Genomic DNA, 27,457 nt, shown 5'->3' on the forward strand with positions numbered 1-27,457 from the left:
AGCATTTAAAAGAATTTCGTACAAGCAGCTTACTTGTGTTTGAGTATCTTTATGATTTCTTTCAATGGTCTGAACAGAAATGTATTGTTATGTACCAATACTACATAAATATATGTCTCCCAATAATTTTATACACATAAACATGCAGTTTTCTGCTTATAACTTCTGCTCCATCTCCTTGCCCTAAACCTTATAAGAAACTCATTCATTTATAACTTTTCCTGGCTGTATAGGTTGGTCATAACTTTCCTTCCTCACCAACCTAGACAGCATATTAAAAAGCAGAGACATTGCTTTATTCACAAAGGTCCATCTAGTCAAGGCTATGGTTTTCCCAGTGGTCATGTATGGATGTGAGAGTTGGGCTGTGAAGAAAGCTGAGCACTGAAGAATTGATGCTTTTGAACTGTGGTGTTGGAGAAGACTCTTGAGAGTCCCTTGGACTGCAAGGAGATCCAACCAGTCCATCCTAAAGGAAATCAGTCGTGGGTATTCATTGGAAGGACTAATGTTGAAGCTGAAACTCCAGTACTTTGGCCACCTGATGCAAAGAGCTGACTCTTTTGAAAAGACACTGATGATGGGAAAGATTGAGAGCAGGAGGAGAAGGGGACGACAGAGGATGAGACGGTTGGATGGTATCACGGACTCAATCGACATGGGTTTGGGTGGACATCCGGGAGCTGGTGATGGTCAGGGAGGCCTGGTGTGCTGCGGTCCATGGGGTCGCAGAGTCGGACACGACTGAGCGACGGAACTGAACTAGCTGTATAAAGTTTTAAAAGTAGTCTCTGCTGTTATTTTCCTAGCTAAGAAGAAGTTGTCTGGCAATGGTATTGAGAGAGGAAAGGCGGCCGTGCAGGGAATACTACAATACCAGAAATGGAAGACCGGGAACCAGCAGGGACTCACAGAGAAAGATTTGCGTCCCCAGTCTCTTGCCCAAGAGACAGAGAGTCTTCTGCCCTTTAGATATAAAGATACCTTCATGCTCTGTCTATGAAGAAACAAGACACGGTGTAAGAGGAGGAAAACTGGTCTGGAGAGTATTTTTCAAGCGCGGGATTGCCTCATGGCACAAACGTCGCCTAGTCAATTTTCTCACCAACCGAGGGAGAAAGCTGCATGAATAGGGATGGGTGTTTGGAGCGGTGGGGTGGGGCCAGGAGGGGAGGAGACACGTCTCCGCCCTCCCAGGAGGCGGGAGGGAGTGGAAAAACCTTTGCCAGGGACCTGCAGCTCCGTCCCTTTCCGCGTCGCCTGCACCCACCCCCCCCACCCCGCCCCCGGCGATCGCCAGTCCCCCGGTAGCGCTGGCCAAGGCCGCTGGCGGCGGTGGGTTTCCTGCGCTTCGGGACGGCGGGAGAAGAGCAATCCTTGTGTCCCGGGGCACAGAGCACGGTCATCCGCGCAGAGGACCATCCCTGGCGGCAGACCCTCACCAGTCCTCCCGGTGTCCACACCCCGGCGCCCGCGTCGTCTGCGCGCCCACATTCGCTCCGCCGCGCGCAGCTCCCACGCCCCTGGCTGCTGCCTGCCGGGCGACGGATCCGCCTCCCCGGTTGGACCGTGAGGGTCGTCGGCGGCGTCTTTAAGGCTGCGTCCCCGCCCCTGCCTCCTCCCCGCTCTCCCCCGCCCTCGCTTCTCCAGACCTCCCTGGAGCTGGCGGCGGCGAGGAGCAGGTGCCGGCGAAGCCTTCGCATGCCGCTGCCCGGCCCGAGGTGGTAGCGGCGCCCGGCGCTCCGCCTGCCCTCCTCCGGGCCGCACTTGGCTCCTGCGCGCGCGGGGACATGTCGGTGGCGACGGGCAGCAGCGAGGCGGCCGGCGGAGCCGCGGGCAGCGGTGCGCGGGTTTTCTTCCAGAGTCCCCGGGGCGGTGCCGGCGGCAGCCCGGGCTCGAGCAGCGGCTCGGGCTCCTCCCGGGAGGACTCGGCGCCCGTGGCCACCGCGGCTCCCGCCGGGCACGTTCAGCAGCAGCAGCAGCAGCAGCAGCGGCGCCACCAGCAGGGAAAAGTGACGGTAAAATACGATCGCAAGGAGCTTCGGAAACGGCTCGTGCTGGAGGAGTGGATCGTGGAGCAGCTGGGACAGCTGTATGGCTGCGAGGTACCTGGGCGCGGGGTCGGGAGGGTCGCGGGGCGGGGTGCAGACTCGCGCACCGGGTTGTGCAAACACAGGAATTCTCCACGGCTCTGGCTCCTGGCTGCGCGCCGCCCTGGTTCCTGGGGACCGAGGGCTGGGAGCGAGACGCGGCGCGTTCTCTCCCCAGGGTGCCCTCTGGTGCCAGGGCTCACCCTGCTTAGGTTCAGCTGCCGGGTGCCCAGAGAGCTGGGGGCCCCTTGATGATCGTGGGGAGGTCGGGTCTTGCTCAGCGCTCCCAACCCCGGGCTCTCCTCGGCTTCAGCTGCATCTTCCCAAAGTGGGGCTCGGAGGGGCTCACCCAGCTGCGCGCAAGAACAGGACTCCCTGCTAGGATCCTGGCAACCCCGAATTTTGTGGAGAGGGAGCAGGGAAGAGACTGAAAGCCGCTTCACCGAGAGGAGAGGTTCTGGGGATCCCAGAGGCCCCCTGCGTTCTTGAAATAATATCACAAAACCGTAAGCTGAACGCGTTCCCTGTTCCAGCCAGCCCCGATGCGTGTCTCCACGATTTGTCCTTGCTTTACCAAAGCTGCATGCGTTGAGCTTTGTTGAAGCAGGTTTCTTTCTTCCTGCCCAGTTTCAGTTACTCCGGTTGATGGGAGCAGAATGAGAGCCTTGGGCAACCTGGAAGGGTTCGGGGTGGAGGAAGGGAGCCTGCGGGTGTGCTGGGAATTCCCCAGCTCCCACTCCGCCGCGATATTTACTTCCCACAGTTCAGGGGCTAAGCCTGTACGCAAACCTGCCGCATAAGGAGAAATGGTTGATGTGTTTTTGGAGAAATATTAAGAACAAACTGTAACAAAACTGTGCTTACCGAAAAAGGACAGAAGCTAAAATGCTCTCCCAGGAGACTTTTTAATGGCAGTGATTGTAAATGAAGTAGTCTACTTCTCCTAAGGGAGTGGAGTTTAGAAAGGGTGGAAGGATGAAGAGGGTTAATAATTAAGGATGTGGCTTCTGAGTTAAAGCTGGGTTTGCGTTCATCCGACTGTTACCCTCTTCAGCAAAAATGAAAGCCAGATGAACCCACTGGCTTTTCCTCTGGTTTGGATTTCACACATTTTATGGCCTATTGTGAATACCTATTTTCCTTAATATTCTCATCGAGCAAGGAAACAGCATTCTCATTACGGACTCCTGATGAATGATTATGATATAATGAAGCTTGACTATATGACTAATGGGCTTGTAAATTTCCTCCAGCCCAGCTCTTATAAAAGCATTTTAATTGCATAAATAAAAACTGGCCCAAATCGAAAGTGTTTATGGTGTTTTTTTAAGTAGGAAGTTGGCAAAGCTCTTTAAAGAAACAATATATTTGATTTCGATGGGATTACTGTGGGGGTGGATGGAAGACTCAGTCTTGCCTCTGTAGAATCCAATTAGTTTTCATTTATTTCATAGTAGGCTTTATGCTCCATTTTGGGTTTAGAGAAGATTTGGGTTAATAGAGAAACTACTGTTGAAATTATGCTTTAGTAATGCTCCTTTTATGGCAGACCAATTACATGTAGTTTGGGAAAGAGTTCCAGCCTCTTAGCAAGGTTGGTAAATCATGTATTTTCAAAATTCTCCTAACTGGTAAAAAAAAAAAAAAAAAAAAGGAAGATTGAATGCTCATTGTATTAAACATGTAGATTAGGTACCTATTTTAAAGGGTAAAGATGACCTTGAATCTTTTCCTTGTGCTTCTCATATTTCAGACCTCCACATTTTTAGCAAACAGCTAAAAATCTGAGAGGTTTTGTGGTAAAATGACAGAAGATGCTATATGCTGCCGGCTTGTTATTAAAATGTGGCAGGTATTTCTATTCAAGTTGCTTGTTCTGTCATGTTAGGTTGAAGAGCTATAAGTCATGTTGGCAATTTATAAATACTATGCTGATGCTACACCTTCACTGAATAATAAAAAGCCTGTGGACTAATAAGTAGCCATATAAAGGACTGTCTTCTTCCATCTCTTTCTCCACTAGTATGGCTCTATTTTTAGCTTCAGCTCTCTGGTCTGATAGCCTCTCCTCACTGATAGTTTCGAGTATTTCAGCATCTGGTGTGTAAATTGAGAAGGACCTAGCTGGTTTGTAGCTCTGAATCTCCTGAATATGAAGGTTAGTAAATGTCCAAATGGTGTGTGTGTGTGAAATTGACATGGAAAGCCAACTTGCCAGACTTCAGCTCAGCCAGAGGCTTGAGCTGCCTGCTAGGTTAGGTGCCTTCTAGATGTAATTTCAGAAAAACTTGCATCAGGCAGGTCAGCAGTTAGATGATCTATCCTTTTCAGAATAGGAAATAGTGGTCTTTTAGAGTGCCATAAAGTGTGATATTTTAAATTAGAAAGGAGTGGGAATAAAGAAATACACAGAATAACTTCCCAGCTACGGTTTTATCTAGAAGTTTGCAGTGGCCAATCAGTTTTGTATAGAGAATAACACAAAGAGAATTTTTGGAGTAAGTACTTGTGTTAGGTCCCAGGTGTTGTTCTAGGCCCTTTGTGTACACTGACTCATTAGTCTTTACAACAACCCATATGAACAGGGTGCTGTTATTCTCTCAGACACAGCAGAATTAAAAGGCTTTCCCAAGCTCCGTAGCTGGTGGATGGCACTGGGTGGATGGCATGCACTCTGAGTCCATGTTCCAACCACCAAACCTGCTTCTAACTCTGCGGCGTCCTGTGTAAGAAAACAGGTGGAGGCCTCACAGCATGCGTCTGAATATTTAAAAGTGTCTCTTTAAAATGTGTTCTATCCTCCTACCTTGACAACTGTATCTTCATAATGACCCAGAAAGGGAGGTTTGAACCGTGAATTCCCAGATCTCCCAAAGCTCAGAACTGATCAAAAGAACCGTTCCCTGGCCCAGGGCCTGCTTCCTTTGGCCTGTTCACCTGTGATACCATCCTACCTGGTGAAGGGCATTGTATCCACTTGCACATCCAGTCTGTCCACACCCTCCGCCACCCCCTAACCATGCCTCTGGCTCCAACCAAGGAGGCCAGACCTGGGAAGAGCTGGTTCATGCCTTGGAAGTGTCTGCATATTTGATCAGGGGATGCTGGGGACTTGAAGTGTAGCCTAAAACCAGATGGAGGCTTACCAGTCCTGGATGAGGAAGCCTTCCTGGTACTCTGCAGGAAAATGCCTGTGGCAGGAGTGGCCCAGGGCTGTGACCCCTCTTATACAGTCTAAGCATAGTATCGTTAAACAGCATAGGCTTTTGGATATAAAAATAAATGTCTTTATAGATTCTAAAATGGTTATGTTTATAGTTATTTTCCATTTCATCTACTTGTACAGGTAGTTACATTTTCACCTAGGAATTTGATCATCCTGGAACTGCAAGGTTAACTCTGCATCAGCATGTAAGGATTTCTGTTTTAAGACATTTTCATATCTCTCCCAAACCCTGATGGTTTTAAAGAGCACTTGATATCTGGCATAATTCTACTTTGACAAGTATCGCAAGAGGACTTACTGGATAAGTCATGTCAATTTTTCTCATCTTGCCCAGCATCAAGATAACATCGGTACTTCCAGTTTTGCAATTTGATTTGCTTTGGAAATAAAAGCCCGTCGTTAATCTCGGATTACTGAAACCCCCACAGCAGCCTAGGCATAAACAGACTTGTACACAGAGGGCATCCCCTGGTGATCCTGACTGTCCATTCAGAAGGACTTTCCTTTTCCAGCATCAGTCTGCATTTTTAAAAATTTTTTTTATTTTTTTAATTGAAGGATAATGGCTTTACAGAATTTTGTTATTTTCTGTCAAACCTCAACATGATGTCTGTGTTTTAAAAAGTGGTTTCTGGCACATTACATTTTTTCATCTTCCCTTACTCCCTACCATCTTCATTCTGTAAATCAGTGGTTCTCAAAATATTTTGATTGTGGCCCCAAAAAGAAATTTCCTTGCTTCCTGATACCTACACTGACATATGGATGGATGCAGAGATTCACAAAGACCAGTTAATATTACCATGTACGCAAAAGAAAAATTACCAAGTTAATCTAAAATGTATGCATACATGCCAAGTTGCTTCAGTCGTGTCTGACTCTTTGCAGCCCCATAGACTATAGCCTGCCAGGCTCCTCTGTCCATGGGATTCTCCAAGCAAGAGTACTAGACTGGGTTGCCATGCCCTCTTCCAGGGGATCTACCTGATATAAGAATCGAACCCACATCTCTTAAGTCTCCTGCATTGGCAGGCAGGTTCTTTACCACTAGCACCATCTGGGAAGCCCCTAATATAAAATATGACTTTATTAATATTTAAATACAATATTCTGTTCTATTTAATTTACCAGAATTGCTGGCTGCGACTCTCTAAATTGATTTCATCACACATTTGGGGGTTGTGACCTGCCATTAAAAATGTACTGCTCCAGAAAGGGAAACACTTAAACATATTTAAGAGACAAAGCTAAAATTTATTAAGTACTTTCTGTATCAGGTATGACTCATGTAATCCTAGTAACAACCTCTGATAGTCCCGTGGATGTGGAAACTGAGGCTCAGAGAAGTCTAGAAGTTGCCTGAGGCCCCTCAGCTGGAACACAGCGGAGCAGGGCTGTGTCCAGAAAGCCAGATGTACCCTAACCACTGCTTCCTGAGATGGGACAGTGCCTGGCACTCTCTGTGAACCCCTGTAGGTTACCTGCTCCTGGATGCAGCTGTGATAACTTTTGGGTAGACTGATGTTGCATGTAGAGGGACACAGGTGTTTGTGGGTTTGTTCTTGGATCAGGCTGCTTCTTTTCAGTTCAGGTCCTTACTTTGTTCTCAACTCCCACTCTATAACATCAAATTAGCCTGCTTTGCTGGAAGGTAGAAACTGCTGTCTAGAAGATGGTTTGCAGATAATGTGGCGAATCCCCATTTAGGTAGCTATTTGAGAATGAATCGGCTTTCCAACAAAACTGCTTAAAATGGATACCAAGGAGGAAGGGGGGATGGGATGAATTGGGAGATTGGGATTGACAAATATACCCTACTATGAAGTGGGTTGCCATTCCCTTCTCCAGGGGATCTTCCTGACCCAGGGGTCAAACCTGGGTCTCCCGTGTTGCAGGCAGATTCTTTACTGTCTGAGCCACCAGGGAAGCCCCTAACATATAAAATAGACCACTAATGAGAACCTACTGTATAGCACGGGGAACTCCACTCAGTGCTCTGATCACCTAAATGGGAAGGAAATCCAAGGACAGGGGCTATCTGTATCCATGCAACTGGTTTCACTTTGCTGTGCAGCAGAAACTAACACAGCACTGTAACACAACTATACTCCAACTAAAAAAAAAAAAAAAAAAGAACTGCTTAAAGAAAACACCATAAACTCAATCTGTAAAATATTATGGAATACATTAAACATGTTTACAATTCTATGAATAAAAGAATTGAAATTGCCAAAGGCTGAAAAGGAAACTGTGCTTAACAAGTTCCCTTTGGAGCAATGGTTAGGGAAATCTGACGCGGAGGCAGCAGGTAAAAGAGTAAATGCTTTGAAGTGAGGGAACCTGAAAGCTACACTGGCCCCTGCTTTGAGTAGTGCTGAGATGGAGCATCTTCCTTATTAACTTCTGAGCCCCACTTTCCCCTGTGTTTAAGGGAATCATCCTGGCCCCTTGGCGGGGTCATTATGAGTTCTGCATGGGTCAGACCACGGAGCTGGAACTCAGTCGGTGTAATTTGAACCACGCATGCGTGCGTGCTCGGTCAGTCAGTTGTGTCTGACTCTCTGTGACCCCAAGGACTGTACCTCGCCAGGTTCCTCTGTCCATGGGATTTTCCACCCAAGAATACTGGGGTAGGTTGCCATTTCCTCTTCTAGGGGATCTTCCCGCTGCGTCTCTTCCATTGGAAGATGGATTCTTTACTACTGAGCCTCCTGGGAAGCCCCAGTTGGAACCATAACCAGCCACTAACTGTTGGTCATTCTCTATGATACAGGAGGGCAGAAGTGGGGAAGGAAATGAAGCCTTCATACCTAGTTGTTGGTAGAGTTTGGAGATGGATATGAGGTCAGAGGTGTTGGTGTGTCTCTGAACTTGAACACGAGCAAATATCATCCCCCTCCCCTTTTTTTCTAGCGCCTTCCTTATTCTGGAAGTGCTTGTGAATTTTCATTTATGTGGAGAGACCTTGCTATTGTTCAGTCACTAAGTCGTGTTCGACTCTTTGCGACTGCAGCATGGACTGCAGCATGCCAGGATCCTCTGTCCTCCACTCTCTCTCTGAGTTTGCTCAAATTCATGTCTGTTAAGTTGGTGATGCTACCTAGCCATCTCATCCTCTGCTGCCCGTGTCTCCCTTTGTCTTCAGTCTTTCTCAGCATCAGGGTCTTAGGCATCAACAGTTTGAAGGCAGGGTTGATTTTAATTTTCTTCGTCTGTGTACCTAGTAGGGCTCAAACATGAAGCAATAGCATGAATGAATGAAAAAGAATCAACCTTCAGAAAACTTTTGAAAAGTCCTTGTTGTTTTAGTCCTGTATTATTTTTAGCGATGCTCCTTTATCATACTCCTGGCTATGGAAAAATACTAATCTAGGGTTTTGGTAAACAGTCATCCATATCAAGCTCTTGCATCTTCACTGTTTGATTTCAACATTTTTGGATATACGCCTACCTTCATTGACTTATTTGCTTGAAATAGGAACTTAAAGACAGTGGCTGCAGCTAATTGATTTTTAAGCTTAGATTGAGAGAATTCTCTTGACAATTGAACTTCTTCCTCCAGTGTCCTGTTCACTCTTTTCCTTTGCTTCTGCTGTGCCCCTCACCACACTAACCTACCTGCCCTTCTCATCTCTGGCAACTCTTTGCTTCCAGGATCTTCTGTTTTTCTCCCACCATTGAAACAACCTGGCTTCCTAGGATGCCCTTGCTCACCTCACAGCTGTCCTCTTTCTAGACGGAGGGTGCAGTGAAGTCTGTTTCATCTTCCTTCTGGTCTGCACACCATGTGCATAACTGCGTCTTGCGGTCTGCTATCCTGTCTCTGTCTCCTGTACTTGGCTATTTCACACCTTCACCTGGCTTTGCAAGGTACCTTTCTTGTTACCTGAACTGCCCCTCTCAGCCTCCCGTGTTCAAGCCAGGCCAACTGCCCTCCCAAGCAGGCTCTTAATTATTCTCCTATCTGGGCTGCTTTTTCAACCTCTCCTTTTCACCCCAGCACACACACAAGTTGCAGTGTTTCTTTTTGTTACCAACAACCCCCTGCCACAAAAATGTTTCCTTTTTCAATCCTGTACTTCCTTTGATTGTGGCCCTATCTTCTCCTTCCCTTACTATTTTTCCAGATCTTTCTCCTCCATGACACCACTGTTTATCCATCACCATCTGATGTTGGCTTCTGCCATGGTTTCCCTGAGGATCTCCTTGTTGCTCAATCCAGTGGGTTTGTTTGGGTCTCTATTTCATTGACCTTCTGAGGCCTTCGGTGCCCTTCCGCATTTCCTTGGGAACCCCTTTGCTCTAAGCAGATCTCTCCTGGGTCTCATCCTTATCACTAGTGACTCTTCCAGCCTCCTCTCTGCGTTTTTTTCCTCTGTCTTCCTCTTCAGTGATGTCACACCGGGTCTGTCTTTGGGTCCCTGCTCTGTTCTCTCTATTTTTCTTCCCACTGCTACATCCTCTTTCTGGGTGATATGAATATTCCTGTGGCTTCAGTTGCTGTTCACACTCTGACAACTCTTCGATCTCCATTTTTAGCCCTGATCTGTTTTCGGAGTACCAGACATATTCAGATGCCGGATGGGAGTCTCACCTTCAGCTGCTCTGAAGCTGAGTTTCTTGTCATCCTCTGCAAACCCGCCCTCTTCCTCAGTTGCCTCGGTGGGTGGTGGGCACGCTGTCCGCAGGTGTCCAGCCCAAATCACACTGGCTCCCTTCTCTGACCTCTCCCTGCGGGTCACACCCAGCAGTCAGGAGACCTTGTTGATGCCTGCGCCTTCAAGCCCTGGAGTCTGACTGCGTGGCTTCTCACTATCACCCCTTTAGTCCAGCACCTTACAACGTCTCACCTGTATTATAGCACCAGACACTTTGGTCTCCTGTCCCTCAAATTCCTGCTACTACGAGTACTAGTACTACTACGAGTACTGGTACTACTACAATCCCTCCACTAGTGCTGCTGGTATTATTACTTCTGCTGCTCAAATAGCTCTCGGTCAAGGGCCGGGTGATGTAGACATTCTATCTCCTTTACGGGGTGGGAAGTATTGTCTTCATTGCTTCACATTACAGAGGAAGAAACCGAGGTCAGAGAAGTTGCTCCTTGTCCCTGTCCAAGGTCACGGTGATTCCCAAAGTCACATGGCCTCCATGCTGCCGTTGCTCCCATCAGCTGCTTGTCTCAGGTTCTTACTGCACACCCAATCCTTGCTGAGCTGGAGTTCAGTCCTTGCAGTAAGTCGGGAAGGGAGGTCGAGAGACTGCAGTACAGAGATCTTGAACCACAGGTCTCGTTCAGAGGTAATATCGTCTCAAGTGGTGAGGCTGGAGCGAAGCCCTGTCTCCAGTTCCTGGGATGGGGTCTTCTCCTCTGATCCCTCACCTCCAGCTCTCCCTCCCCACGGGAGCTTCAGAGCCCCATCCACGTGGCTGGAGTGTTTCCAAAATCCCGACCCGATCTAGTCACCCCCATAGCCTTTGGGGCTATGACAAAGCTCAGGGGTCCCCTCTCTGGTCCCATCTCTTGTCCCCACCCCACCCCTGCTTCTTCAGTTATCAACCGAGATCCCAGTGCAGGTGAGGCGGGAACCCCATCCCCCTTGCTTTCTCCCTCTGCCAGCATCACCTGTCTCTTCCTCCTCCTCCTCACCTGTCTGCCTCTTACATGTTCTCCTCCAGGAAGCCTCTGTGACAGGTGCTGTCCCTGGCAAGCTGGCCGACAGGCCTTTGCTGGCCTGTGCCTACCAGTGTCTCAGGACCTTTCTGTAATCCTGTCCCCTGGCCTTGCTGCCAGCTTCGTCAGGGTGGAATCTTGTGGTCCCTGCAGCCTGGGTGGCCTCTTCATCCTGTCTGCACTCAGGGCTCCAGGACCTGGCTGTCAAGTAAGTGATGCACAGACTGGCCCTGTAGACCGGTTGGCAGCATCTTCTGGTGCCGTGCATTTCAGAAGTACATAACCCAAATTAAGTGCATTAATGTAGTATGATCTGCCTGTATTAAAAACCTGCTCTTCTTGGGACTTCCCTAGTGGTCCAGAGATTAAGACTCCTCTGTTCCACTGCAGGGGACTCAGGTTCAATCCCTAGTGAGGGAACTCAGATCCCACATACAGCATGCAACATGGCAAAAAAAAAAAAAAAAAAAAAACTAAAAAACTTCTCTTCTATCATTGATGAAGTTTTGATTCTTTTTCATGGTTAGGAATTATATCCATGTAGTTTTTTTTTTTTTTTCACCTGGAAAATTCCCTGAGCAGAGGAGCCTGGCAGGCTATAGTCCATGGGGCCACAAAGAGTTGGACATGACTGAGCAACCCAGCACACAGTTTTTTGAGACTGTGAATTAAAAGAGTATCATGATGGAATAAGGCATTGATGCCCGGGTCATAAAAGTCTTCAAAGGGAGTAATCACACATTACTGCCATTCTTCTCTGTAATTTTAATTTTTTATTATGGACAAGAATATTACTTTGTTTGCACAGTAATTGTTCACTTCTTTGGGAGTGGAGATCCTTGCTGTACTGGGAAGAGGTGAGGGCTTTTCCAGCAGCAGATAACATTCAGAGCGACAGGCTCACACATGTCTTGATGGAACAAGGAATGAAAGCCAGGATTCCTGCCTCTGCTTAAAAGTTCAGGCCAATAAATTCTCACCAGGTTTTTCTTAGTCAGCACTGGCATTTTGGAAATCTGTTCCACTGCGTAAAAGCTGAGAAAAAAGGAGACCAGAGTGTGATTTAGTCTCTAAAGCATCACTTTATGGTTGAAGATAAAATGATCACAAGGGTTTTTCCTTTTTGAAAGAACCCTGGGGGCAAACTGTGGAAAGACTTGTGGAGGGCAAGAATATTCATTTATTCATTCATTCCAACAGACATTTGCATAGATGGGGAAAGAGGAATAAGACGCCATCATCCATTTAAATTAGGTAAGAGAAAAAGAGAAAGTAAAGGAAACTTGTCCATTATAGGAGGAGATCGGAGGCATCCACATAGTTGGAAGTCCTTTGATGGCAGCAACTCTCTCCTGTTTGCAGTTGAATGTGTTTTCCATACATTTCTTTACTGTCTTTTCATACTGCTTATGGGATTCTTGAGGCAAGAATACTGAAATGGTTTGCCATTCCCTTTTCCAGTGGACCACGTTTTGTCAGAACTCTCCACCCATCCATCTTGGGTGGCCCTGCACAGCATGGCTCATAGCTTCCTTGAGTCACACAAGGCTGTGATCCATGTGATGATTTTGATTAGTTTCTGTGATTGTGGTTTTCATTCTGGAGGCTGTAGAATTATAGTTCTTGCTTTTTCTGTCTGTCATAAGGGTGGTGTCATCTGCATATCTGAGATTGTTGATATTTCTCCTGGCAGTCTTGATTCCAGCTTGTTCTTCATCCAGCCTGGCATTTCCCATGATGTACTCTGCATATAAGTTAAATAAGCAGGATGACAATATAGAGCCTTGACATACTCCTTTCCCAATTTTGAACCAATTTTCTGCCACTCTTATGGCAGAAAGTGAAGAGAAACTAAAGAGCTTCTTGATGAAGGTGGAAGAGAAGAGTGAAAAAGCTGGCTTAAAACACAACATTCAAAAAGCCAAGATCATGGCATCCAGTCCCATCACTTCATGGCAAATAGATGGGGAAACAATGAAAACAGTGGCAGACTGTTTTCTTGGGCTCCAAAATCACTGCATAAGGTAACTGCAGCCATGAAATTAAAAGACACTTGCCCTTTGGAAGGAAAGCTGTGACAAACCTAGACAGCATATTAAAAAGCAGAGACACTACTTTGCTGACAAAGGTCTGTCTAGTCAGAGCTATGGTTTTTCCAGTAGTCATGTACAGATGTGAGAGCTGGACCATAAAGTAGGCTGAGGCCCAAAGAATTGATGCTTTTGAACTACGGTGTTGGAGAAGACTCTTGAGAGTCCCTTGGACTGCAAGAAGATCCAACCAGTCAATCCTGAATACTCATTGGAAGGACTGATGCTGCAGCTAAAGCTCTAATACTTTGACCACTTGATACAAAGAGCCAGCTCATTGCTGGGAAGATTGAGGGCAGGAGGAGAAGGGGACAACGGAGGATGAGATGGTTGGATGGCATCACTGCCTTAATGGACACGAGAGCAAACTCTGGGAGATGGTGAAAGACAGGGAAGCCTGATGTTCTGCAGTTCGTGGGATCACAAAGAGTCAGACACGACTTAACAACTGAACGACAACAAATGTACTGCCTAGTGGTTGTGTCCTTCTTCCTTTTCTCTAAGCCTGTTTTCAGGAAGATTACCTTAAATTCATTGACATTATGATGTAAATGATTGAAAACATGTTATCTTTCATTTTAATAGGAAGTAAAGTCTTCAGTAAGAGAAAGTCATCATTTAATAACTGAACTTCAGGAATGAATAAACAGGGCAGGCTATATCATTTACGGGCTGTGGGACCTTGTTGGTGTCTATGAAATCTATGACTCAAAATCTGTCTCTAATATGATGCTGTGGGAATGACCTGGCCTCTGTTCTAGTGGGCGGCCTGCTTACCAGCCAGATGACCTTGGCGACCTATCATATTCATGATAGGCTTTTGTTTTCAGGTTTTCTTTCCTCATCTAAAACACAGGGGGAGGAAGTCTAGGGCTTCCTTGACTGATCTTCAGAGGTTCTATAATAAATCCGGATGTGCACTGGAGAAAAGGAGATTTATTAAAGGGAGGGTGATGCTGTAAGCAGTAATAGAGGGGCTTTCCTTTCAAGGCAAACCTGAGACAATTATTAGACTAGTTCACTCAAAGATCATCTGATTTCCATAGTCATTTCAGTAGCTAAAGTGAGTGTCTCCACCCTTCCCTTGCATAATCTCTTGTGTGATGCCACTTGGATGGAAAGGATCAAATTGAGAAGGCTTTTAAAAAAGAGAAAAACACTCTTTCCCCCTCTAGTACTTTCCCCCTACCATTGACTTCCAAGTTGAATTTGAAATCTAACAGTGCAGATACTCAGAGCTACTCTTATCTGCCTTTTTTTTTTTTTTGCATTTAATTGGGCTAACCTTTAAGAAGAGCTGGCATATCTGACTTAAAGCTTTTAGGCATATAATTTTTAATATTGGCTGTTAGGGACTTTTCCAGTTCTAATTATTTGTCCTTTATCTTGGCAGCTCATAATTAACTAATGGTGGTATTTATTTTAACTTGAGGAGGATTTGTGTTGAGATATAAAATGAGCATTCGAGAGAGAAAAGTGCGGCAGATTTAGGAAATAAATTTTTAAAAAGGCGAGGAGCATAAATTAGCCTAAATAAGAGGCTGAAGAAATCTGTACTCAACAAATTAATTTCCACTGGGGAATTTATTCCTGGAATGTCACTTTATAGTTAGATTTAGAACTAACATAACAGGATAGAAAAATGAAATTAAGATTTTTCATAGACAGTTCTGGTAGAAAGTGGAAAGCAGAATTGATTGCTCCTTATAATACTGGTTTATTTTGTTTTATGATAGGATCCATAAAGCCCCATCAGATAATCCCATTCAATCTATGCAAAAGCTCTGTGATGTAAGTAGTCATTCTATTTCTAAATGAGAAAATTGAGTCTCAGAAGGGCTTAGTAACATGCCCAAGTTTAAATTGCCAGTAAGAAGAACAAGACTCAGACTCAGAAGCAGTTCTTGGAAACTGTGAACATCAGTTTCACCTTCACCCCTGATCATTTCCATGTATTCTAGCATTTTTGACCAATACATCAGGCAAAACTTTTCAGCTTAATTTATTTTATATACTTTCAAATATTCTGCATCTTAGTTGAACAATTTATAGCATTCTGTTATTTTTCAGATGAATCATTTACCGGATTCAGCTGTTTCTTTAGAAAAATTCAAATCCATTAGTTTTCAAGTGTATATCACAGTTAAGTGTATTACTTATTTCGTTTTGCCAGGTTTGCATGAGTAGTTAGTATTGGGGTTCATGAAGGATAAAATACCTACTCTGTATCCTATGGCTTATTTAAAGTGAGTTTCCAACTTTTTACTTCAAAACTCCATTTGAGCAGATAAATGGAGAACAAGTAAAAAGTTGGAAACTCACTTTAAATAAGCCATAGGATACAGAGTAGGTATTTTATCCTTCATATTTGAAAATCCCCAATATTATCTTTGACATGAAGTAAAGAAATAATGCTTCTTCCAAATAAAATATGAAAAATCCTAAACAATATCTTTTGCTTTTGCTAAAGAATATTTTTGTCCCGAGCTTTGTGGTCAACCATCTGTTAATATCTTTTATGTTTTCTTTGTCAGTAGTACTACTGACAGAGCTGCTTTATTCATTTCTGCGAATATTAATTGAATCGAGTCTGTTTCAAGGCAAGCAAGTAAGGTGCTGCATTTTCAGACTGGTAAAGATGACTTTCCTGTTCTCATGAGCTAATATTGCACATAACAGTTCTAATTAGTCAACTGGTTTTTCTCCTGTTTGTGATGGGGTGTGGCAGCTCTTTAACAAGTTGAAAGAAAATAAGTCATTGTTTGGGTGCTAAAACATGATTATGCTTGCTATAATGATAACACTCTCCAAATATTACAACTAAAAAAAATAGCACGTACTATCTCTGGTAGACAAGTGTCTTTTGTTAAGCTAAAATATTCCATTTCTTCATCAAACCCAGATGGTTCAATATTTAGTAATCTATGCCAGAAGCAGTTTATATGGATGGATGTTTAGATAATGAAAGTGTGTGTGTGTGTGTGTGCAGGTGTGTGTGTGCGCACAGGTGTGTGTGTGTATCTAGGTAAACAGACCATCACCCAAACTAGCCTGAGACTTTAAAAGCATTTAGTTGACAGTCACGTCTCAAACTTCTGGACTATTCCCACGTTAAACTTCAGAGAGGGATAGTAGGCCGCCTTTAATACGTGGAAGATCTATCAGTTGAGTTCACTCATTATTCTAAAGAGGAGCTAGTTTATTTATCCTTGACACTGTGCTATAAATTGCCTGCTTAAAGCAATTTAGAACAGTCAAGGAGGGCAAAGAATGAGATACGGAGAACATACAAAGCACGCAAAGTGCAATCCAAATTCTCAAGCCAACCGTTATGACTAAGACACTATCCTACTCAGCTGCCTCTATGGTACCAGCTTGAGTTCTGAGCAGCCCTGGTGGGTGTGAGTGTGAGTGAGCAACACTCTTACCTCCTCTCAGGAGCCTCCATCCTGCTGCTCAAGGAGGGACTTACTTCTTCATCTTGAGCCTTTCCTTCAGAAGTCACAGAGCAGGACACTGAAAATCTGTGCATTTCATCGTATGGAAATGATGCCTCAGTAAAGTGCCAGACACACATACACAGAAGACTCTCCCTGTTTCTTCCTGTCTTTGCCCAGATCTAAGGTCCCCTGGAGAAGGGCATGGCTACCCACTCCAGTATTCTTGCCTGCAGAATTCCATGGACAGAGGAGCCTGGGGGGCTACAGTCTATGGAGCTGCATGGAGTCGGAAGCATACACAGCAGGGAGCTTGTCTACACCTTCTGCTCACCCTCGGCCCACTGCCGCGTGGCTGTCTCTCCTCTCCACGAAGGGCGCTCACGCCCTCCCGGGTGCTGAGACCCTCATGCCCATCTCGTCTTCTGTGCTCTCAGCAGTGGTTGTCTGCCCTGCTTTCTGGAGCCACTCAACCCATTATCCATCCATCAGCCATCTTACCCTCTGCCCATCCTCCCATCAGTCATTTTGCCATCCATCTCTCCCTCTTTCCAATATCCATCTACCAGTCCTGCAATCACCTTCTGCTGGGCCCACTCAAAAAAAAGTTTATAGATTTACAGAAAAATTATGAATGTAGTATTCCAAACTAAGTTGACAGACTTTATTTTCTTGGTCTCCAAAATCACTGTGGAGATCTGCAGCCATGAAATTAAAAGACGCTTGCTCCTTGGAATAAAAGCTATGGCAAACCAAAAGAGCATATTAAAAAGCAGAGACATTACTTTGCTGAAAAAGGTCTGTCTAGTCAAAGCTATGATTTTTCCAATAGTCATGTGTAAATGTGAGAGTTGGACCGTAAAGAAGGCTAAGCACAGAAGAATCAATGCTTTTGAACTGTGCTGTTGGAGAAGACTCTTGACAGTCCCTTGGACTGCAAGGAGATTAAACCAGTCAATCCTAAAGGAAATCAACCCTGACTATTCACTGGAAGGACTGATGCTAAAGCTCCAATATGTTGGCCACCTGATGTGAAGAGTCAAGTCTTTGGAAAAGACCCTGATGCTGGGAAAGATTGAAGGCATGAGGAGAAGGGGATGACAGAGGATGAGCTGGTTGGATGGCATCACTGACTCGATGGACATGAGTCTGAGGATATTCTGGGAGATGCTGAAGGACAGGGAAGCCTGGCATGCTGCAGTCCATGGTGTCGCAAAGAGTCAGATATGACAGTGACTGAACCGAGCTGAACTCCATGTACTCTGCAACCAGTTTTACCTATTAGCAACATCTTAAATTAGTATGGCACATTTGTTACAATTAATGGACCAATATCAGTACATTATTTTAACTAGAATTTATACTTTATTCAGTTTCCTGGTTTTTATCCAGCGTCTTTTTTTCTGTTCCAGAATTCACCCGAGATACCGTGTGACATTTAGTTGCCACGTCATTTAGATTCCTCTTGACTGCGGTGGTTTCTCCGGTGCCTCTCGTTTTTCATAACTTTGACAGTTGTGTGAGGTACTGTTAGGTATTTTGTAGAACGCCCCTCAAATGGGACTTGTGTGATGTTTTTCTTATAATTAGACTGGGATTATGAGTTTGGGCGAGGAAAATCGCAGAGGTGAAGGGTAGTTCTCATCACATCCTGTCAAGGGACTTCTTATCATCAGGACTTATCACTGTTGATGTCGGTCTTGATCACCTGGCTGGCATAGTGTCTTCCAGGTTCCGTCACACCTAAGGAGGGGGGACTTACGCTCCAACTCCTTATATTTCTACATAAGCTAAATGGAATTCTTCTGCGTGAGACATTCGTCTCCTCTCTCCCACTTGTTTATTTAGCCAATAATTTATTTAAATCTTTGTGGGCTGTGGGTATTTATTATGTACTTTGGGTTAAAATTTGTTCCTTCTGTATTTATTTTATTGCCTGAATTGTTCCAACTTTGGAAGCTGTTTCAATTGGCTCCTTTGTTTGTATGTTTGACATACTCCCATCATTGTATGTGTGTGCGTGTGTTTGCGCGTGTGTTTGTGTGTGTTTAATACTTCTTTACTCTCTGGTTCTACAAGATATTCCAAGTTCATCTTGTGTACTTTTTACCCTAGACATAGAGTCAGCCATTTCTACAAGGAGATTTAGTTCTTTTTGTAGAAGAATGGTATTAGAAAACAGGACATGGATGTTCGGTGTGGCTACTGGGGTCATTGCGTCTAGGGTCTGTCAGCTGTCAGAGTGAAGAAAGGGATGTGTGAATAACTATGGTATATACATATATCTGTAAATATTTCTATAGGTAACCAACCATCACTCTCTATATTAAGCCAAACATGAGTTCAAGGTGATGTCTCCCACTCTAATCCATTACCATGTGCATTATTCTAGCCTCTTTCTCTTGCTCACCTGTAAATTTTTATTCCATCGATGAGAAACTTGAGGTTCCCACCACCTGCAATCCATTCACTTTGTGCAGTTGTGGGGTACATGTACAGCAGTTATCAGAACTGTTACCCATACCCCTGTGGGAAATAGCTTTATCAACGGGAGTGCAGTGTTTGTGCACAGTTCACTTTGCATTTAGTGTTATAGACTCTACTCATTTCCAGGTACTTAGGTCAGCACCTCTTCCCCATACCCCTTTCAGTGAGGTTGTTTCATGCATTTGTAATATACTTAGATTGATTTTGCCATATTCTGCATTCCATTTTGGGATCGCGCAAACTCTTAAGTGATTTTTTATTTTTTTATCATTATTTTGGACATACCATGCAACTTGCAGGATCTTAGCTCCCTGACCAGGGACTGAACTTGCACTTCCTGCAGTGGAAGCCTGGAGTTCTAACCACTGGACCATCAAAGAATTTCCTTAAAATTTTTTCTTGAAACTTGTACATCCTAAATTGTCCTTTGTGCTGTAAAGTACTTTGTGTTTTGACAAATACATGATGTCATGTAATAACCCTTACAGTATCCTATAGAATGGCTTCACCATGCTGAGAAATCTCCCATAATTTACTCATTCAACCTTTCCTACTTCCCCCTGAGCTCCTGACAACCACTGATTCACCATTGCCACAGTTTTGTTTTTCCTAGATGTCACATAATTGGAACCACGTAGTATATAGCCTTTTCAACCTGGCTTGTTTCACTTCAGTTCAGTCACTCAGTTGTGTCCAACTCTTTGAGACCCCATGGACTGCAGCACGACAGGCTTCCCTGTCCTTCACCAACTCCTGGAGCTTACCCAAACTCATGTCCATCAAGTCGGTGATGCCATCCAACCATCTTATCTTCTGTCCTCCCCTCCGCCTCCTGCCTTCAATCTTTCCCACATCAGGGTCTTTTCCAGTGAGTCAGTTCTTTGCATCAGGTGGCCAACGGATTGGAGCTTCAGCTTCAGTCCTTCCAATGAATATTTAGGATTAATTTCCTTTAGGATTGACTGATTTGATCTCCTTGCTGTCCAAGGGACTCTCAAGAGTTTTCTCTAATGCCACAGTTCAAAAGCAGCAACTCTTTGGCACTCAGTTTTCTTTATGGTTAGCAACATGTATTTAAGATTCATTTACATCTTTTCATGACTTGATAGCTCATTTCTTTTTATAGCTAAATAATATTCCTTTGCATACCACAATTTGTCCATTCAACTATGGAAGGGTATCTTGGTTGCTTCAAGTTTAGGGGCAATTATAAATAAACCTGGCATAGATATTCACTCACAGGCTCTTGAGTGGATATAAACTTAAAATTATTTGAGTAAATAAGCCAGATGTAGTTTTGGATGCTAGAGATACGCATAGTAGGGACACAGCAATAAACCAGAGAGACAAAATCCTTGTGTTCCAGAACCAAATACTCGAGAGTAAAACAAAATGGTTTCAGCTCGTGAGAAGTGCTGTGGGAGAAATAAAACAGACTAAGGGAATAAAGACTGAATGAGTGTGCCTAGCTTGCTGGCACCAGGGGCGGCCTCTCTGGGGAAGTTCATTGCATTTGGACCAGGACCTACACAATGAGAGTTGACATCAGCTGCGCAAAGACGGGAGAGGATGAGTTTTTCTGCAGTAGGATTCAGTTAATGCTGAGACCCCGAGGCAGGATGGACCTTGACATAATCAAGGGACTAGAGACAGAAAAAATTGTGAGATGAGATCATGAGTGAGAGCATTTTTTTAAAAAAAACTTTTTCTTGTAGTATAACAGACAGGGTACACAAATCCTAAGTGGACGGGTTGATGAATTGTCTCAAATTGAATCTGCCACGATTCATCCAGATCAAGAAAAGGAACATACATTGCTAGTACCACACGAGTCCCTGTTGTACCCTCTTCCCATCGTTAGTATACCCCCCAGCCTCGCCTGCAAGGGTGATTGCCTTTTTAAGTAACTTTCATGTCTTTTGTTCAGCATTGTGTTAAACACGTCCAAGTCATTGCACGCCATCGAGGCTTATCCACTTGAGTTGCTGTATAGTGCTCGGTGTCTGAATACATCTCAGTTGTTTTTTAATGTGTTCTGCTTTCGATGGGCATTGGGGAGGTTTCCAGTTTGGAATTATTCTGAAGTGAACTGCTGTGAACATTGTTGCGTGCGTCTTTTGGTGAACATATGTTTGCATTTTTGTTGGGTGGTATACACGGCAGTGAAATTGCTGGCTTACGGGGCATACATATGCTCAGCTTTGCTAGATATTCCCAGACAATGTTCCAAAGCAATGACAGTGACTTACGTTCCCACTAGAGTATCGGAAAGTTCCAGTTGTTTCACATCCTTGCCATCACTTGGTATTTTCTCTCTTTCACTTTAACTGTCTGTTAAGTATGCACTGTTTTCACATTGTGGTTTTATCTGCATTTATCATGAAGTTCAGTCCTTTTTTTATGTTTATTGACCCTCAGGGTATTCTCTTTGTGAAGTACCTGTTCAACTCTTTCGCCCATTAAAAAATAAACTTTTGATTGAGTTGTCTTACTGATTTTTATGTATCCTGGATACTAATCTTTTATGCATCCTAGATGTCATTCATTTGTCAGAAATACGTAGTATGTATCTTCTCCCACTTTGTAAGTTGCCTTTTCCACTATTGTGATGTCTAAGTGTTTTTGATAAACAGAAGTTCTTAATGTTGATGTTGTCCTGTTTACCAGTTTTTTCATTTATACTTAGTGTATTTTGCATCCTGTTTAAGAAATCTTAGTCTGCTCTAAGGTCATGAAGATGTTCTCCAATGTTATCTTTTGGATCCTTCATTGTTTTAGTTTTTATAATTAGATCTGAAATTGATGGTATACTATAGACCTCAAGATTCATTTTTTTTCCCTTGGGGACATCCGGTTGACCCAGCACCATTCACTGAAAAGCTCATCCTCTTCCCTACCGTGCTATAGTCAAGAAACAAGGACCTTGTGTGTGGGGGGCTGTTTTAGATTCTGATGGTGTGTTTTCTTGCTGGGTGGGATCTTCCCATTTTGCTTACTATACTCTGTCTTCCATTCCTGGCACAATGGCCCACAGACAGGAAATGGTCAGTAGGTATCAGCTGGTTGATGGTCAGGTCTGAACTTGCCTTTTCAGCAAGAGTATGTGAAATCCCTAGGTTCAGACTCAAAGAGAAGGTTCTCAGATTTGATTTTAGAGCAGACTTGCCTTGACAACTTAATTATATTTCTTCAACAGGTCCAAATATGGTTTTAGACAAGTCCTATTGGCCACAGTCCTAAGAAAGGCCAGGTAGCTTCAGACTAGTCAATAGGACTTCATCAATTCAACCATCCAGTCATCCATCTGATCAATATTTGTTATGGGCCTACTGTGTGTCAGGCCTGAAGTAGAACTATGAAATTATGGGATTCTTTCCAGAGTTTCTGTTTTTCATTTTAGAGCATTTGTTTCTTTCTTTATAAGTTAAACATTCCAGTGTGAGGAGGGTAATTTTTGGAATTTTCTATTTCTGGGGTAGCTTTGTTGTTCTATTATAGTTATTTAAAATTTTGTGTGTGTGTGTGACAGTTTGGGTAAACAGGCCACAAGCCTATGAATTAGAGCTTTTATGTTGCTATCAGAATATTTTAAAACAAAACTCTACAGAGGAAAAGAGAGTAAACAAAAACGTTTTAAAGCACATTATTTCATCCAGTGAATTTAGTGAGCAGTGAAATATATTTCTTATTTTCAGAATTCAGTGCCAGTGCAAAGACCACTTTCAGGGGAGTAGAGACGCGCCTTTTCAGGAGGTTGGCACTGTGCCTAGGAGCGGGAATTGGCGTTGCACAGCAGGCGGGTCTCATGCGAGTGCTGCTCCTCATACCTGTCTGATGGCGGCCTGTCAGTCGGTGGCTTCCCCGTGGCCACCATCTTGCTCCGTTATGCTGGGGCCGCGGTTCATGTCCCAGGGCCTCTCTGCCCCGTGCCTCCCTCCTCCAGGGACGTGAACGAGGTGGGGTGTGTTCAGCAGATGCTGGAAGCTGGAGCCAGTTCACTCGCCCCACCCCGCCCCGCCCGCAGTAGCTGCTGGAAGGTGGGACCGCTTCTGCCAGCATTTTCTTGGCCACTGCTCCTGTTTCTGGTGGTTTCCAGTTCCAGCTGCTCGGAGCCCTTTGTGGACACTGGGACAGGCAGCCCTGCGGCTGGGCCAGGGCTGGCTCTGTCCTCTGCTTCAGGAAAGAGACAGACTGGCCAGAGAGCTGAGGGTCCATGCGCTCCACTATCCCTTACAGACAGGGCTTCGATTCCCTCTCTTATGTAGTGACCGCTGGCTTTTAAGTTTTGTTTTCTAAGTTTGTCTCCATTGAATGTTTTCACCTACTGAGTGAAACCTTACCTCTCTGGAGGTCACTCATTTGGAATACAGAGATGGACCTGGAAGAAAGCAGAAGGAGGAGATTTGGGAAGTGAAGGAGCTGCCCTGGAGAGTCTGTTCTTTCTTCTTTGGAGGAGCTTGTTTCCTCTTCCTTTAGTCATGGTTCTAACAGTCTTGATTTCTTAGTTCATTCTGATTTAGAAGCCACAAAGTAGGCTGCTAGATGTAAGTACTGGGAGATGTAAGTACTGTCTCGAAGTGACAGCTGACAGCCTGACAGTAGGGGGTTGACAGGGAAGCTATAAAAAGCTCAGGAGATTGGCACCGTCTTCCCAGAAGACAAAGAACTGTGTGCGTGTCGCTGGCCTGGAGGGTGGCAGCGCAAGGCATAGGACATCTGACCCGAGTTATCAAGAAAATGTTCAATGCTATCGATAGCCTCTGCTTCAGAAGGCAGGTGCATTTAGAGCAAATTTTAGAAAAAGAGTGTCAATATTGGTTATCTGAAATAATTTGCTTATACATGTGGAGCCACTGTTTTCCTCAGGACACTAAATAGATAAAATACTCCTCTTTCTCTCTCTGTCTTCTGGTCTCTCCCCCTCCATCCTCCCCTCTTCCTTAGCCTCCATCCTCCCCTCTTCCTTAGCCTCCTTCTTGCCTTCTTCCCACCCATTCTCTGCCCCTTCCTCTCCCCTTGTCTTCCTCCTTCCATCTCCTCTTTCTGCTTCCTCTTCACTTCCACACTCTCTCTCTCCCCATCACCTTACCCTACCCCTCAACACAACTTGGATGGATAGAACTGCAAAGATAGTATCAATTTTTCTCATATCCACATTCACTCAGCTTCCTCTGATGCTAACATCTTGTAATCTAGTACATATAGCCAAACTAAGAAATCAACCTCAGTGTAATATTAATGCTGTTAGCTGAACTACAGTATTTATTCAGATTTCCTTGCTGTTGTTGTTGTTTTCCCTCTAGATTAGGTCCTTTTTCTCTTCCAAAACCTAATCTAGAATATTTCACTGTATCTAGTGGAGTTTGTTTTAGACTTCTCCTCCACCAGGAGCCACTAGGGAAGCCCATAGAGGATGAGATGGTTGGATGGCATCACCAACTCATGGACATGAGTTTGAGCAAACTCTGGGAGATAGTAAAGGACAGGGGAACTTGGTGTGCTTCAGTCCATGGGGTTGCAAAGAGTCAGACACAACAGAGCAAGTAACACACACACACACACACACACACACACACACACACACACACCCTGGACCCAAAGCATCTTAGTATTTATAAGCCAATCAAAAATAAGTGTGATAGCATTGCTCAGCTGGCACTTCCCATATGCTGCCTATGGTGTGGTTTCTTATGTATATCTATCTTATCTTCCTAATTTGTCTCTAAGCTCCTAGGGGGTAGGGACGTTGGTTCATAACATATTAGGTCCTCCAAAAAGTCCAGCATATGTTCTCTGTTGAATCAGTTCAGTTCAGTTACGTTCAGTCTCTCAGTCGTGTCCGACTCTCTGCAACCCCATGAATCGTAGCACATTAGGCCTCCTTGTCCATCACCAACTCCCAGAGTTCACTCAAACTCATGTCCATCGAGTCAGTGATGCCATCCAGCCATCTCATCCTCTGTCATGCCCTTCTCCTCCTGCTCCCAATCCCTCCCAGCATCAAGTCTTTTCCAATGAGTCAACTCTTCACATGAGGTGGCCAAAGTACTGGAGTTTCAGCTTTAGTATCATTCCTTCCAAAGAACACCCAGAACTGATCTCCTTTAGGATGGACTGGTTGGATCTCCTTGCAGTCCAAGGGACTCTCAGGAGTCTTCTCCAAGACCACAGTTCAAAAGCATCATTTCTTCGGCGCTCTGCTTTCGTCACAGTCCAACTCTCACATCCATACATGATCACTGGAAACACCATAGCCTTGACTAGATGAAACTTTGTTGGCAAAGTAATGTCTCTGCTTTTCAATATGCTGTCTAGTTTGGTCATAATTTTTCTTCCAAGGAGTAAGTAAGCATCTTTTAATTTCATGGCTGCAGTCACCATCTGCAGTGATTTTGGAGCCCAGAAAAATAAAGTCTGACACTGTTTCCACTGTTTCCCCATCTATTTCCCATGAAGTGATGGGACTGAATGCCATGATCTTCTTTTCTGAATGTTGAGCTTTAAGCCAGCTTTTTCACTCTCCTCTTTCACTTTCATCAAGAGGCTTCTTAGTTCCTCTTCACTTTCTGCCATAAGGGTGGTAGCGTCTGCGTATCTGAGGTGACTGATATTTTTCCCGGCAAACTTGATTCCAGCTTGTGCTTCTTCCAGCCCAGCATTTCTCATGATATACTCTGCATAGAATTTAAATAAGCAGGGTGACAATATACAGCCTTGACAGACTCCTTTTCCTATTTGGAACCAGTCTGTTGTTCCATGTCCAGTTCTAACTGTTGCTTCCTGACCTGCATATAGGTTTCTCAAGAGGCAGGTCAGGTGGTCTGGTATTCCCATCTCTTGCAGAATTTTCCACAGTTTCTTGTGATCCACACAGTCAAAGGTTTTGGCATAGTCAATAAAGCAGAAATAGATGTTTTTCTGGAACTCTCTTCCTTTTTTGATGATCCAGCAGATGTTGGCAACTTGATCTCTGGTTCCTCTGCCTTTTCGAAAACCAGCTTGAACATCCAGAAGTTCACAGTTCACGTATTGCTGAAGCCTGGCTTGGAGAATTTTGAGCATTACTTTACTAGCGTGTGAGATGAGTGCAATTGTGTGGTAGTTTGAGCATTCTTTGGCATTGCCGTTCTTTGGGATTGGAATGAAAACTGACCTTTTCCAGTCCTGTGGCCACTGCTGAGTTTTCCAAATTTGCTGGCATATTGAGTGCAGCACTTTCACAGCATCATCTTTCAGGATTTGAACTAGCTCAACTGGAATTCCATCACCTCCACTAGCTTTGTTCGTAGTGATGCTTTCTAAGGCCCACTTGACTTCACATTCCAGGATGTCTGGCTCTAGGTGAGTGATCACACCATCATGATTATCTGGGTCGTGAAGATCTATTTTGTACAGTTCTTCTGTGTATTCTTGCCACCTCTTCTTAACTTTTGCTTCTGTTAGGTTCATACCATTTCTGTCCTTTATCAAGCCCATCTTTGCATAAAATGTTCCCTTGGTATCTCTAATTTTCTTGAAGAGATCTCTAGTCTTTCCCATTCTGTTGTTTTCCTCTATTTCTTTGCATTGATCACTGAGGAAGGCTTTTTTTTTTTTTTTTGGAAGGCTTTCCTATCTGTTCTTGCTATTCTTTGGAACTCTGCATTCAGATGTTTGTATCTTTCCTTTTCTCCTTTGCTTTTCACTTCTCTTCTTCTCACAGCTATTTGTAAGACCTCCCCAGACAGCCATTTTGCTGTTTTGCATTTTTTTTCCATGGGGATGGCTTGATCCCTGTCTCCTATACAATGTCACGAACCTCAGTCCATAGTTCATCAGGCACTCTTATCTATCAGATCTAGGCCCTTAAATCTATTTCTCACTTCCACTGTATACTCATAAGGGATTTGATTTAGGTCATACCTGAATGGTCTAGTGGTTTTCCCTACTTTCTTCAATTTCAGTCTGAATTTGGCAATAAGGAGTTCATGATCTGAGCCACAGTCAGCTCCCGGTCTTGTTTTTGCTGACTCTATAGAGCTTCTCCATCTTTGGCTGCAAAGAATATAATCAATCTGATTTCGGTGTTGACCATCTGGTGATGTCCATGTGTAGTCTTCTCTTGTGTTTTTGGAAGAGGGTGTTTGCTATGACCAGTGCTTTCTCTTGGCAAGACTCAAGTAGCCTTTGCCCTGCTTCATTCCGGATTCCAAGGCCAAATTTTCCTGTTACTCCAGGTGTTTCTTGACTTCCTACTTTTGCGTTCCAGTCCCCTATAATGAAAAGGACATCTTTTTTGGGTGTTAGTTCTAAAAGGTCTTGTAGGTCTTCATAGAACCATTCAACTTCAACTTCTTCAGTGTTACTGGTTGGGGCATAGACTTGGATTACTGTGATATTGAATGTTTTGCCTTGGAAACAAACAGAGATCATTCTGTCATTTTTGAAATTGCATCCAAGTACTGCATTTCGGA

General features: G+C 44.3%; 1 long non-coding RNA gene across 1 annotated transcript in view; it reads left to right on the plus strand.

The window, feature by feature from the left end:
- Positions 1,219-27,457, plus strand: part of PPP1R14C — an 85,915-nt gene continuing 59,676 nt past the window's right edge. Inside the window, exon 1 of the long non-coding RNA XR_001918556.1 lies at positions 1,219-2,105. This is a non-coding gene — a long non-coding RNA (protein phosphatase 1 regulatory inhibitor subunit 14C). The remainder of the gene's footprint in view (positions 2,106-27,457) is intronic.

Source organism: Capra hircus, chromosome 9 (assembly GCF_001704415.2).
Source record: "Capra hircus breed San Clemente chromosome 9, ASM170441v1, whole genome shotgun sequence".
Lineage (NCBI taxonomy): Eukaryota > Metazoa > Chordata > Mammalia > Artiodactyla > Bovidae > Capra > Capra hircus.